Source organism: Macaca nemestrina, chromosome X (assembly GCF_043159975.1).
Source record: "Macaca nemestrina isolate mMacNem1 chromosome X, mMacNem.hap1, whole genome shotgun sequence".
Taxonomy (NCBI): Eukaryota; Metazoa; Chordata; class Mammalia; order Primates; family Cercopithecidae; genus Macaca; species Macaca nemestrina.
Genome location: NC_092145.1, coordinates 116,757,684 through 116,769,998, shown reverse-complemented (window position 1 = coordinate 116,769,998; position 12,315 = coordinate 116,757,684). Strand labels below are relative to the sequence as shown.

Genomic DNA, 12,315 nt, shown 5'->3' with positions numbered 1-12,315 from the left:
GGCAAGGGGTAGATACAAAGGTAGATGGGGTGAGGAAGATCATCTCTTCCAGTTATGACCCACAAGGATAGAGGGAACATAGGTAGTGTAGATCATTTGGCAAAATGGAATTTTCCAGGAATGGTCCACAGGGCAGAGGGTACATAAGACGTTTTGGTGGTGTGGCAGGATGGTATCTTCCAGGAATGAGCCACACTGGCAGTGGTTGAGGGGAGAAAGGAAGGGTGGATGGTGAGGGGTCATGGTTTCTTCCAAGAATGACTCATAGGATTGTACAGGAATGACCCAGAGGCGTAGCACAGGGAGAGGAAACATGACCGGTGTGGCAGGATATACCTTCCGGGAATGGTCCACAGGAGCTAGGGGATGCAGGGAAGGTGGGCTTGTTCGAAGGCATGGTTCTTCCTGGAGTAACCCAAAGGGTCAGGGGTGAGTCAGGAAGGGTGTATATTGGGTCGTGGATAACTTCCAGCAATGACCAAAAGAGGTGGGAGGAGACAGGAAGTGTGGAAGGTGACCAGGATGGTATTTCCAGGAGTGACCCTCAAGAGTTGGGAGAGACAAGTAGGATAGATGATTTGGTGAAGTGTTATCTTCCAGCAATGAACCAAAGGGGCAGAAGAAAACATGGTACATTGTGTTTAGAGAGATGGAATCTTCCAGGAATGAGCTACCCTGGTGGTGTTTGGGGGGAACAAGGAAAGGGTAGGCATAGTATCTTCCAGGATGACCCACAAGGCCAAGGGGGAGAAAGGGCAGGGTGGATAGTGTGTTTGTAGGGGGAGGGCATGTTACTTTTCAGGGATGTGACACAGGCACTGTGGGAACATAGAGAAGGTTAGATGTTTTGTGGAGGAGGTGGTTTAGAAATGACCCAGAGGGTTTAGAAAGGTGTAGCAAGATGGTATCTTCCAGGAATGAGCCACGTGGTTGGTGGTGGGGGAAGATGGGTGGTATAGAGAGATGGTATCTTCCAGGAATGACCCACAGGGGCAAGGGGGTGACCTGAAGGGTAAAGGTTGTGGAGGGGGATATCTTCCAGTAATCACCCAAAAGGGTAGAGGGAGATAGGAAGTAAAGATAGTGAGGCAGGATGCTATTTTCTAAGAATGGTCTTCAGGATGTGTGGGGTTAAGTAAACAGGAAAGGTGGATGGTGTAGGGAGATGGTATCTTCCAGGAATGAGCCACCGAGGTAGGGGTGAGACAGGTAGGTAGATAGTTTCATGGAATGGTATTTTCCAGGAATGAGCCACAGGGCAGGGGGTAGATATAAAGAATGCATGGTATGGAGGAGATGGTATCTTCCAGGAATGAACTACAAGATTGAGGAAGGAGGGGAATGATGGATGAGCTAGGTGGATGGGATCTGCCAAGATGGCCCACAGGGCCAAAAGAAAGACAAGACAGAGTGGATAATGTAAGGGGGATAGTATCTTCCAGGAATATGACACAGGCAATGCAGGGAGGCAGGAAAGGGTAGCTGTTTTGGTGAGGGAGTAGTATCATCCCTAAATGACCCAGAGCAGTAGAGGGGAGACAGGATAGTTGAATGGCAGGATGGTATCTTCCAGGAATGAGCCACGGTGACAGTGGTGGAAGTGGGAGACACTAAGGGTGTATGTGGATGGTATCTTACATAAATGACCCACAGAAGTCAGGGAAATACGTTTAGGCAAATGGTATCTCCTAGGAATGTGCCAAAAGGGTAGTGGTGGGGGGAGATGGGAACGGTGGATATTGGGGGTGATACCATGCAGGAATGAGCCAGAGGGGGTAGTGGGGAGTCAGGAATCATGAATGGTGTGGCAGGATATATTTTCAAGGAATGACCCACATGGGCTAAGGGGACACAGGGAATGTTGGCCTGACTGGGGACATGGTATCTTCCTGGAGTGACTCAAAGGGTTGGGAGGAGATAAGAAAGGTTGATGTTGTGGGGAATACATTCCAACAATGACACAGAAGGATGGGGGGAGACACCAAGTGGGGAAGGTGAGGCAGGATGATATTTTCCAGGTATGACCCACAAGGTTGGGAGAGTAAGAAAGATGAGTGATGGTGGGGGAAATGGTATCTTCCGGGATAACCCTTAGGGGTAAGGGTAAACAGGACAGGGTGGATAGTGTTGAGGGGGTTATATCTTTCAGGAATGTGACTTAGTCTCTGGGGGGAAACAGGGAAGGGTAGTTGTTTTGTGAGGGAGTGATACCAAAATGACCCAGAGGAATAGTAGGGAAATAGGACAGTTGCATGGCGTGTTAGGATGGTATCTTCCAGAAATGAGCCACACTGGCAGTGGTGGAAAGAGACAAGAAAGGTGGATGTTATCATTCAAGATGATATCATTCAAGAATGATCCAGAGGAATAGGGGAGAGACAGGAAGCCCGACTGGTGTGGCAGGGTATGTCTTCTGGGAATGAGCCACAGGTGTGGGAGAAGTCAGTCAGCATAGATGGTTTGGTGGAATGAAATCTTCCAGGAATGACCCACAGGGTCATGGGGGAAAATGGAAGGGTAGACATTGTGGATGGAGATATCTTCCAGCAATGACCTAGAGGGATGGGGGAGACAGGAAATGATGATGGTGTGGCAGGATGGTATCCTCCAGGATTGAGCCACACTGGTGGGGTTGTGGGGGGCATGGTATCTTCCAGGAATGACCCACTGGGGTCAGGGGAAGACCGATAGGGTAGATGGTTTGGCAGAATGTTATTTTTACAGGAATGACCCACAGGGCAGAAGATAGATAGGAAGGATGGATACAGTAGAAGAGACGGTGTGTTCCAGTAATGAACTGTAGAATTCGGGGAGGGGGGGATTGATGGATGAGGTAGGGAGATGGTATCTTCCAGGATGACCCACAGAGCCAAGGGGGTGACAAGGCAGACTGGGTAATATAAGGGGTATAGTATCTTTCAAGAGTATGAACCGAGCACTGCAAGGAGGCAGGGAAGGGTAGACGTTTTAGGAAGAAGGTGATATCATCACAAAATAACCAAGAGGATAGCAGGAAAGTAGAATGGTTAAATGGTTTGGCAGGATGGTATCGTCCAGAAATGAGCCAAAATGACAGTGGTGGGGGTGGCAGAAGGTATGGGTGGATGGTATCTTCCAAGAATGATTCAAAGAGGCAGGGAGAGACAGGGTACATTTTGTTTAGAGAGATGGTGTCTTCCAGGAATGAGACACCTGGGTAGTGGTAGGGGAAAACAGGAAGGGCGGAAGTGTGGGGGGATGATATCGTCCTGGAATGAGCCAGAGGATTAGTGTTGGGGGGGTTATATCAGGAATGTGACAAAGGCTCTTCGGGGACACAGGGAAGCCTAGATGTTTTAGGGAGGGTGTGGTATCATCCCGAAATGATCAGAGGGGTAGTGGGGAGATACAGCGGTTGCATGGTGTGGCAGGATGGTATCTTCCAGGAATGAGCCACACTGTGGGTGGTGGGGGAGACCATCAGGGGGATGTTGGCTGGCACGGTATCATTGTGGAATGACCCAGAGGGACAGGGCAGAGAGAGGAAGCATGAATGGTGTGGCAGGATATATTTTCCAGGAATGAATCACAGGGGCAGTAGGGAAACATGAAGAGTGGATGGTGAGGTGGGATGGTACCGCCCAGGAATGGTCCACAAGAGCTAGGGGATGGAGAGAACATTGGCTTGTTGGCAGCCATTGTTTTTCGTGTAGTGACCCAAAGAGTTGGGAGTGGTGGGGGAGATAACTTCCATCCACGACCCAGAGGAGAGGGAAGAGACAGGAAATGTGGAAGATGACCACGATGGTATCTTCCAGGGATGATCCAAAGGGGCAGAGGGACACAGGGTGGATTGTGTTTTGAGAGATGGTGTCTTTCAGGAATGAGCCACCCTGGTGGTGCCTGGGGGGAACACAGGAAGAGATATGTGGAGATGGCATCCTCCTGGATGACCCAAAGGGGAAAGGGGGAGACAAGGCAAGGTGGAAGTGTTGGGGGGTTGTGATAGTATCTTTCAGGAATGTGGTAGTCACTGTGGGGAAACAGGGAAGGGTAGATGTGGTTATGTCGTCTCAAAATGACCCAGAGGGGTACGGGAAAATAGGAAGGTTGGATGGTGTCACAAGATGGTATCTTCCAGGAATGAGCCACACTTGCAGTAGTGGGGGTGGAGACAGGATGGAAGGTGAATGTGGATGGTCTCTTCCTGGAGTGACCCACAGGGGCAGTAGGTAACAGTGGATTGGGTTTAGAGAGATGGTATCTTCCAGCAATCTGCCACAAGGGTGGTTAGAGGTCCGGGGGATATTGGAAGGGTGGATGGTGTGGCAGGATGGTATCTTCCAGGAACGAGCCCTGGCAGGTGGGTGTTTTGAGGGGATTGTATCTTCCAGGAATGGACCACAGGGGTAGATGGGAGACAGGTAGGGTATGGCAGAATGATATTTTCCAGGCATGACCTACAGGGCAGGGGATAGAGAAGAAGGATGGATGTTGCATTGGAGATGGTATCTTCCAGGAATGAACTATGGAATTGGGGAAGCGGGGGAATGATGGATGAAGTAGGAGAATGGGATCTTCCAGGATGGCCCGGAGATCCCACAGGGAGTCAAGGCAGGGTAAATAATGTAAGAGGGGATAGTATCAGGAATATGACACAGGCACTATAGGGTGACAGGGAAGGGTAGACGTTTTGGGGAGGAGGTGGTATCATCCTGAAATGACCCAGAGGGGTAGTGGGAAAACAGAAAGGTTGGATTGTGTGGCAGGATGGTATCTTGCAGGAATGAACCACACTGGTGGTGCTTCAGGGGAACACAGGATGGGGGATGGTATCTAACAGAATGACTGACAGGGAAGAGTGGATAGTTTTGTGTGGGGTATAGTATCTTTCAGGAATGTGACATAGGCACTGCGGGAAGACGGAATGGTAGATGTCTTAGGGAGGGGGTGGTATCATCCAGATGTGACTCAGGAGTAGGGGGAAATAGAAAGGTTGGATGATGTGGCAATATGGTATCTTCCAGGAATGAACCACACAGGTGGTGACTGGGGGAGGCAGGAAAGGGGTGGTGTTGGGAGATGGTGTCTTCCAGGAATGACCCGCAAGAGAATTGGGAGACAGGGTGGATTGGCTTTGGAGACAGCCACAGGTGCAGTGGCTGCGGAGACAAGAAGGGCAGATGGTGTGGAAGGATGGTAACTTCCAGAAACAACCCACAGGGATATGGGGAGACAGGAGTTTAGAGAGATGGTACCTTCCAGGAATGAGCCACATGGGGAGTGGTAGGGAGAGACAGGAAGGATGGATGTTCTGGGGGGTGGTATTTGGGAATGACATAGCTGGGAATGGGGGAGACAGGAAGACAGGAATGCTGTAGCAAGATACATCTTCCAGGAATGAGCCACCAGGGCTTGAGGGGAGACATTATGATTGGATAGTGTTGGTACACGGTATAGTCAAGGAATTAGCCATAGGTTTAGAGGGGAGACAGCAAGAGCAGATGGTGTGGAGGCCGTCTAATGGCCGACAGGTGCAAGGGGGAGATAGGAGAGGCTAGATAGTGCTGGGGGAATTATATCTTCCGAGATTGTGACACAGGCTCTGGAAGAGACAGTGAAGGTTGAATCTGGTTGTGGGGTGGGGGAGTGGGGAGGTAATGATATCCCCAAATCAGCCATAGTATTAGGGTGGCAATAAGAAGATTGGGTGGTGTAGGCAGATGGTATCTACTAGGAATGACTGTCAGAGTCAGTGGGGACATACGAAAATAGAAAATGTGTTTCCGGAGATACTGTCTTCTAGGAATGAGACACAACTGCTGAGAGGAGGCAGGGAAGGGTGTACGTTTTGGGGGCAATGGTACCGTCCAGAAATGAACCAGAGGAGTAGCAGCTAGACAGGAAGAATCAATGGTGTATGGCAGGATGCTACCTTCCAGAAATGACCCACAGGTACATGGGGAGACAGGAAAGGTTGGATGATGTGGGGAGAATGGTATCTTTCAAAAATGACTCAAAGTTCACAGGGGAGTGGGGAGACAGCGATGGGTAGATGATGTACAGTGATGGAATCTTCTAGGCATAGAGGACAGAAACAAGCATTTGTGAAGGCCTTGAAGTGAGGATATTGGCATGTTTGAGCAACTGAGTGGACAGTGTAGCTGGACCATAGTGATGACAAGAGCAAGTGGTATAAGGGGAGTTTGGAGGACTGGTCTAGAGGCTGATAGTGCAGGATCTATTGGCCACATTCAAGGTTTGTCCTTTCTCCATTGAAGGTCATTGAAGGGTTTTGAGCAGAGGGTTTTTTGAGTTTGGCACTTTTAAAAGACCTCATTGGCTATAGTGTGGAGGATACAAGAGGGGATGCAGGATGACCAAGTAAGAGCCACCACTGCTATAGCCTGGACATATTGGTAGCCTGGACCAGGGCTATGGCAATGAAGATGGAGAGTAGAGGATGGGTGTTGAAACAAGCATATTGACGCTTAGAGAGAACCTGGATTAGCATACTTGGAGCTAACTCATAATTTCTTTTTTATTTTAATTATACTTTAAGTTCTGGGGTGCATGTGCACAACGTGCAGGTTTGTTACATAGGTACGCATGTGCCATGTTGGTTTGATACACCCATCAACTCATTATTTACATTAGGCATTTCTCCTAATGCTATCCCTCCCCGAGCCCCCAATCCCCTGACAGGCCCTGGTGTGTGATGTTCCCCTCCCTGTGTCCATGTGTTCTTATTGTTCAACTTCCACTTATGAGTGAGAACATGTGGTGTTTGGTTTTGTCTTCTTGTGTTACTTTGCTGAGAATGATGGTTTCCAGTTTCATCCATGTCCCTGCAAAGGACATGAACTCATCCTTTTTTATGGCTGCGTAGTATTCCATGGTGTATATGTGCCACATTTTCTTTATCCAGTCTATCATTGATGGGCATTTGGGTTGGTTCCAAGACTTTGCTATTGTGAACAGTGCTGCAATAAACATATGTATGCATGTGTCTTTATAGTAGAATGATTTATAATTCTTTGGGTATATACCCAGTAATGGGATTGCTGGGTCAAATGGTATTTCTAGTTCTAGATCCTTGAGGAATCACCATACTGTCTTCCATAATGGTTGAACTAATTGACACTCCCACCAACATTGTAAAAGCATTCCTATTTCTCCACATCCTCTCCAGCATCTGTTGTTTCATGACTTTTTAGTGATTGCCATTCTAACTGGCATGAGATGGTATCTCACTGTGGTTTTGATTTGCATTTCTCTAAGGACCAGTGATGATGAACATTTTTTCATAAGTCTTTTTGGCTGCATAAATGTCTTCTTTTGAGAAGTGTCTGTTCATATCCTTTGCCCATTTTTTGATGGGGTTGTTTCTTTCTTGTAAATTTGTTTAGGTTCTTTGTAGATTCTGGATATTAGCCCTTTGTCGGATGGGTAGATTACAAAAATTTTCTCCCATTCTGTAGGTTGCCAGTTAACTCTGATGATAGTTTATTTTGCTGTGCCAGAGCTCTTTAGTTTAATTAGATTCCATTTGTCTGTTTTGGCTTTTGTTGCTGTTGCTTTTGGTGTTTTAGTTATGAAGTCTTTGTCCATCCCTGTGTTCTGAATGGTATTGCCTAGGTTTTCTTCTACAGTTTTTATGGTTTTAGGTTATACATTTAAATCTTTAATCCATCTTGAGTTAATTTTTGTATAAAGTGTAAGGAAGGGATCCAATTTCACCTTTCTGCATATGGCTAGCCAGTTTTCCCAGCACTATTTATTAAATAGGGAATCCTTTCCCTATTGCTTGTTTTTGTCAGGTTTGTCAAAGATCAGATGGTTGTAGATATGTGGTGTTATTTCTGAGGCCTCTGTTCTGTTCCATTGGTCTATATATCTGTTTTGGTACCAGTACCATGCTGTTTTGGTTACTGTAGCCTTGTAGTGTAGTTTGAAGTCAGGTAACATGATGCCTCCAGCTTTGTTCTTTTTGCTTAGGATTGTCTTGGCTATGTGGGCTCTTTTTTTGGTTCCATATGAAGTTTAAAGTAGTTTTTTCCAATTCTGTGAAGAAAGTCAGTCGTAGCTTGATGGGGATAGCACTGAATGTATGAATTACTTTGGGCAGTATGGCCATTTTCATGATATTGATTCTTCCTATCCATGAGCATGGAATGTTCTTCCATTTGTTTGTGTCCTCTTTTATTTCGTTGAACAGTGGTTTGTAGTTCTCTTTGAAGAGGTCCTTCACATCCCTTGTAAATTGAATTCCTAGGTATTTTATTCTCTTTGTAGCAATTGTGAATGGGAGTTCACTCATGATTTGGTTCTCTGTTATTGGTGTATAGGAATGCTTGTGATTTTTGCACATTGATTTTGTATCCTGAGACTTTGCTGAAGTTGCTTATCAGCTTAAGGAGATTTTGGGCTAAGATGATGGGGCTTTCTAAATATACAGTCATGTCATCTGCAAACAGACAATTTGACTTCCTCTTTTCCTAGCTGAATACCCTTTATTTCTTTCTCTTGTATGATTGCCCTGGCCAGAACTTCCAATACTATGTTGAATAGGAGTGGTGAGAGAGGGCATCCTTGTCTTGTGCCAGTTTTCAGAGGGAATGCTTCCAGTTTTTGCTCATTCAGTATGATATTGGCTGTGGGTTTGTCATAAACAGCTCTTATTATTCTGAGATATGTTCCATCAATACCTAGTTTATTCAGAGTTTTTAGCATGAAGGGCTGTTGAATTTTGTCCAAGGCCTTTTCTGTATCTATTGAGATAATCTTGTGGTTTTTGTCATTGGTTCTGTGTATGTGATGGATTATATTTATTGATTTGTGTATGTTGAACCAGCCTTGCATCCCAGGGAGGAAGCCAACTTGATCTAGGTGGATATGCTTTTTGATGTGCTGCAGGATTTGGTTTGCTAGTATTTTATTGAGGATTTTCGCATTGATGTTCATCAGGGATATTGGCCTGAAATTTTCTTTTTTTGTTGTGTCTCTGCCAGGTTTTGGTATCAGGATGATGCTGGCCTCATAAAATGAGTTAGGGAGGATCCCCTCTTTTTCTATTGATTGGAATAGTTTCAGAAGGAATGGTAGCAGCCCCTCTTTGTACCTCTGGTAGAATTCAGCTGTGAATCTGTCTGGTCCTGGACTTTTTTTGGTTGGTAGGCTATTAATTACTGTCTCAATTTCAGAACCTGTTATTGGTCTATTCAGAGATTCAACTTCTTCCTGATTTAGTCTTGGGAGGGTGTATGTGTCTAGGAATTTATCCATTTCTTCTAGATTTTCTAGTTTATTTTCATAGAGGTGTTTATAGCATTCTCTGTTGGTAGTTTGTATTTCTGTGGGGTCAGTGGTGATATCCCCTTTATCATTTTTTATTGCATTTATTTGATTCTTCTCTCTTTTCTTCTTTATTAGTCTTGCTAGCGGTCTATCAATTTTGTTGATCTTTTCAAAAAACCAGCTCTTGGATTCATTGATTTTTTTGAAGGGTTTTTTTTTTTTTTTTTTTTTTTTTTTTTAAATCTCTATCTTCTTCAGTTCTGCTGTGATCTTAGTTATTTCTTGTCTTCTGCTAGCTTTTGAATTTGTTTGCTCTTGCTTCTCTAGTTCTTTTAATTGTGATATTAGGGTGTCGATTTTAGATCTTTCCAGCTTTCTCTTTTGGGCATTTAGTGCTGTAAATTTTCCTCTATACACTGCTTTAAATGTGTCCCAGAGATTCTGGTGCATTGTGTCTTTGTTCTCATTCGTTTCAAAGAACAACTTTATTTCTGTCTTCATTTCGTTAATTCTCAGTAGTCATTCAGGAGCAGGTTGTTCAGTTTCCGTGTAGTTGTGCAGTTTTGAGTGAGTTTCTTCATCCTGAGTTCTAATTTGATTGTACTGTGGTCTGAGAGACAGTTTGTTGTGATTTCTGTTCTTTTACATTTGCTGAGGAGTTCTAATTATGTGGTCATTTTAGAATAAGTGTGATGTGGTGCTGAGAAGAATGTATACTCTGTTGATTTGGGGTGGAGAGTTCTGTAGATGTCTGTTAGGTCCACTTGGTCCAGAGCTGAGTTCAAGTCCTGAATATCCTTGTTAATTTTTGTCTCGTTGATCTAATATTGACAGTGGAGTATTAAAGTCTCCCACTGTTATTGTGTGGGAGTGTAAGTCTCTTTGTAGGTCTCTAAGAACTTTCTTTATGAACGTGGGTGCTCCTGTATTGGGTGCATGTATATTTAGGATAGTTAGCTCTTCTTGTTGCATTGATCCCTTTACAATTATGTAATGCCCTTCTTTGTCTCTTTTGACCTTTGTTGGTTTAAAGTCTGTTTTATCAGAGACTAAGACTGCAACCCCTGCTTTTTTTCTTGCTTTCCATCTGGTTGGTAAATGTTCCTCCATCCCTTTATTTTGAACCTATGTGTGTCTTTGTGTGCGAGATGGGTCTCCTGAATACAGCACACCGATGGGTCTTGACTCTTTAGCCAGTTTGCTAGTCTGTGTCTTTCAATTGGGGCATTTAACCCATTTACATTTCAGGTTGATATTGTTATGTGTGAATTTGATCCTATCATTCTGATGCTAACTGGTTATTTTGCCCGCTAGTTGATGTAGTTTCTTCATAGTGTCAATGGTCTTTACAATTTGGCATGTTTTTGCAGTGGCTGGTACCAGTTGTTCCTTTCCATAATTAGTGCTTCCTTCAGGAGCTCTGGCAAGGCAGGCCTGGTGGTAACAAAATCTCTCAGCATTTGCTTGTCTGTAAAGGATTTTATTTCTCCTTCAGTCATGAAACTTAGTTTGGCTGGATATGAAATTCCGGGTTGAAAATTCTTTTCTTTAAATGTTGAATATTGGCCCCCAGTCTCTTCTGGCTTGTAGGGTTTCTGCTGGGAGATCTGCTGTTAGTCTGATGGGCTTCCCTTTGTGGGTAACCTGACCTTTCTGTCTGGCTGCACTTAACATTTTTTCCTTCATTTCAACCTTGATGAATCTGATGATTATATGTGTTGGGGTTGCTCTTTTTGAGGAATATCTTTGTGGTGTTCTCTGTATTTCCTGAATTTGAATGTTGGCCTGCCTTGCTAGGTTAGGGAAGTTCTCCTGGATAATATCCTGAAGAATGTTTTCCAGCTTGGTTCCATTCTCCCCATCAATTTCAGGTATACCAGTCAAACATAAATTTGGTCTTTTCACATAGTCCCATATTTCTTGGAGGCTTTGTTCGTTTCTTTTCACTCTTTTTTCTCTAATCTTGTCTTCTTGCTTTATTTCATTAAGTTGATCTTCAATTACTGACATCCTTTCTTCTGCTTGATCAGTTCAGCTATTGAAACTTGTGTCTGCTTCACGAAGTTCTCGTGGTGCGTTTTTCAGCTCCATCAGGTCATTTATGTTCTTCCCTACACTGGTTATTCTAGTTAGCAATTCGTCTAACCTGTTTTCAAGCCTCTTAGAACCTGCTCCTTTAGCTCGGAGGAGTTTGTTATCACCCACCTTCTGAAGCCTACTTCTGTCAATTTGTCAAACTCATTCTCCATCCAGTTTTGTTCCCTTGCTGGTGAGGAGTTGTGATCCTTTGCAAGAGAAGAGGCGTTTTGGTTTTTGGAATTTTTTATCCTTTCTCCACTGGTTTCTCCCCACCTTTGTGGTTTTATCTACCTTTGGTCTTTGATGTTGGTGACCTACAGATGGGGTTTCTGTATGGATGTCCTTTTTGTTGATGTTGATGCTATTCCTTTCTGCTTGTTAGTTTTCCTTCTACCAGGCCCCTCAGCTGCAAGTCTGTTGGAGTTTGCTGGAGGTCCACTCCAGAGCCTGTTTGTTGGGGTTTCACCAGCAGAGGCTGCAGAACAGCAACTATTGCTGCCTGGTCCTTCCTCTGGAAGGATCAAGGGGGCACCCACCAGATGCCAGCCAGAGCTCTCCTGTATGAGGTGTCTGTCGTCCCCTGCTGGGAGGTGTCTCCTAGTCAGGCTACACAGGGGTCAGGGACCCACTTGAGGAGGCAGTCTGTCCATTATCAGAGCTCAAACGCTGTGCTGGGAGAACCACTGCTCTCTTCAGAGCTGTCAGGCAGGAACATTTAAGTCTGCTGAAGCTGCACCCACAGCTGCCCCTTCCCCCTGGTGCTCTGTCCCAGGGAGATGGGGATTTTATCTATAAGTCCCTGACTGGGGCTGCTGCCTCTTGTTCAGAGATGCCCTGCCCACAGAGGTGGAATCTAGAGTGGCAGTAGACCTTGCTGAACTGTGGTGGGGTCCATCCAGTTCAAACTTCCCCTTGGCTTTCTTTACACTGTCAGCATAAAACTGCCTACTCAAGCCTCAG

At 45.1% G+C, this 12,315-nt stretch overlaps 1 protein-coding gene across 1 annotated transcript in view; it reads left to right on the top strand.

Moving 5' to 3' along the window:
* Positions 1–12,315, top strand: part of LOC105463379 (monoamine oxidase A) — an 84,999-nt gene that overhangs the window by 52,962 nt on the left and 19,722 nt on the right. The gene's annotated exons all lie outside the window — the stretch shown is intronic.